A 2,500-nucleotide genomic window follows, 5' to 3' on the forward strand; every position below is an offset into this window, starting at 1 on the left:
GTTGGGTTGGCCTGAGTTGAGTTGGGTTGGGTTGGACTGAGTTGAGTTGGCTTGGCTTAGCTTACGTTGGGTGACTTGGGTTGAGTTAGAGTGGGCTGGGTTAGTTTGGTTGTTGGGGGGGGCTTGGTTGTTGATGGATAGATTTATTTTTAGTTTTTCATTTTGTATGTTTGTGTGTTTTAACCTTTTTTCTATCCAAATCTATTCATTCTCTCTCTCTCTCTCTCTCTCTCTCTCTCTCTCTCTCACTCTCTCTCTCTCTCTCTCTCTCTCTCTCTCTCTCTCTCTCTCTTTCTCTCTCTCTCTCTACTACTACTACTACTACTACTACTACTACTACTACTACTACTAGTAGTAGTAGTACCCTTTACACTTCTATTTGTGTGAGTGTGTGTGTGTGTGTGTGTGTGTGTGTGTGTGTGTGTGTGTGTGTGTGTGTGTGTGTGTGTGTGTGTGTGTGTGTGTGTGTGCGTGTGTGTGTGTAAGTGTGTGAGTGGGTGTGAGTATGCGTGTCTGTTTCTCGACATCAAAAAAGAGAAAAGAGGTCAGCCGTACTTCATGCTGACGACGCAGTTTTTACTCTCATGACAAACCGAGATCCCAAGTACCCCCCCCCCCCACCCCGCGTTCTCATTAGCAATGACCTATATGCGCGAAAACACATACGCGCTATTACGAACACGAAAAAAATGTCGATAAATGTATGTGTGGACATGAGTGTAGCTGCAGGGGGTTATGTGTGTGAACGGACGTATGCGACGATGATAAATTGATGCCTGTTGGTAGATAAGTGTAACATATATGTAGGTAATTATCTGATACAGACTATAAATACACACATATATATGGATGCTGTCAAAACATATTGATAAATATAGATAAAAGGTACACGTGGATATGGGTTTTGTTAAAAAAACAAGGAGGCAACGTAAAAAAATGATAAAAGTACAGTACATAAACACATCGGCCTTGGATGCGTTTTATTAAGTGCACAGATATTATACTATAATTAAATAAATGAAAATGAAAACGTCAAGAATGGAATAGGGTAACAATAAAAATATTCCATGCAACATCTTCGGCCTCTCATTTCCCTTAGTGTAGGGTCTTACGGAAATTGGTATCATGATAATACACTGTAGTTGGGTTATGCCACACGAGTGTAAACGTTTCAGTTTATTTTCTACTTTTAAACACCCTTGGGATAATACGATTGAAAAGGTCAGGACACACAGCCATTATAAGTTCCAGGTATAAAAGAATACGAATAGAGAATAACGCCCGTGGAAGGTGCTGTAAACAGCCAGCTGGTTTGAGGCGAAGGGGGGGGGTTATAGAGAAGGTCAGGGTTGGGGTGAGAATGACACGTGGTCTTGAGGTGGGGGCTGGGGGATGGGGCAGAGGTGGGAGTGGGGAGAGGTGGGGGTGGGGATGGGGAGTAGTGGCGGGGTTAGGGGTTAGTGGATAGGTAATCTAGAAGAGGGAACAGCTGAAGTACGAATATTGGGTTGTAATTAAGGAAGTGAAGGTAGATGGGGTTGAGGAGGGAGCAGGGAAGTTAAGGGAGTGAAAATAAGGGTGTGGAGGTGTGGGGAGTAGGGATAGAAGGGCAGAGGTAGGGGATGGGCAGGCCAGAGGGGGAGGGGATAGGGGCAGAGGCTCGTGTTTCAACCATTAATTTCCAAGGGAGGCGACCGTTGGCAAAGGGTGACCGCGGGTGATCTCATGTTGCACTTTCTGAATTCTATATTAACTTGCAGCGTTTAATCTTGAAAGTAATATATGCATAGGGCCAGCGAATTATTCTTAAAATGAAGAGAAAAGGGGATGACAGCTTAATATTTTAGATAGGCTTTAAAGGAAAGAGTGCATTAACATGTGGAATTTGGCTTTCCAGGAAAGGTGAAACTAATCTATAGAATAATACAGATGACCTTGGTTCTATTGTTAGAGCATGGAAAAAAGTTTTTTTTAACGGAGCAGTGAAAAAGTAAAACAAAAAAAGGAAAAATAATTTAAATGTTTAATCATAATAAAATACCTGTGCCTGAATTATTTTTTACAGTCAATTTACTAAAAATTCACAAAAAATTATAGCATTTCTATTTCATTCAATTCATATAACACATCAACAAATCCTTTATCAGATGCTGAGCATGTGGTTTAAAACTTCACTTGTGCAACTTCGCTTTGTGACGTGGACATGTAAATGGTGTAGTTAATCTTGTCTGTTATCAAGGAACTGTAAAGAAAGATGATGGTGATAAGAATGAAGGGAAAGATGAAGATGACTATGAATGAAATAGACAAGATGCTGAAGGTGAAGGGGATAAACGGGAGATGATGATGAACATGATGAAGGGAATAAATAGGCTGTGATGGTGATAACGAAGGAAACGTGAAAACGTGATACTAACGAAGGAAAGGGGAAGATGATAATAATGAAGGAAACGGGAAGAACACGACGATGGAGAGAACGAAAAAATATGAATATAACGGT

At 41.0% G+C, this 2,500-nt stretch overlaps 1 protein-coding gene across 2 annotated transcripts in view; it reads right to left on the bottom strand.

Moving 5' to 3' along the window:
• LOC113826582 (coagulation factor IX) overlaps positions 1-2,500 on the bottom strand; it is a 41,799-nt gene that overhangs the window by 22,489 nt on the left and 16,810 nt on the right. The window lies entirely within an intron of this gene.

This window comes from Penaeus vannamei, chromosome 22, assembly GCF_042767895.1.
Source record: "Penaeus vannamei isolate JL-2024 chromosome 22, ASM4276789v1, whole genome shotgun sequence".
NCBI lineage: Eukaryota > Metazoa > Arthropoda > Malacostraca > Decapoda > Penaeidae > Penaeus > Penaeus vannamei.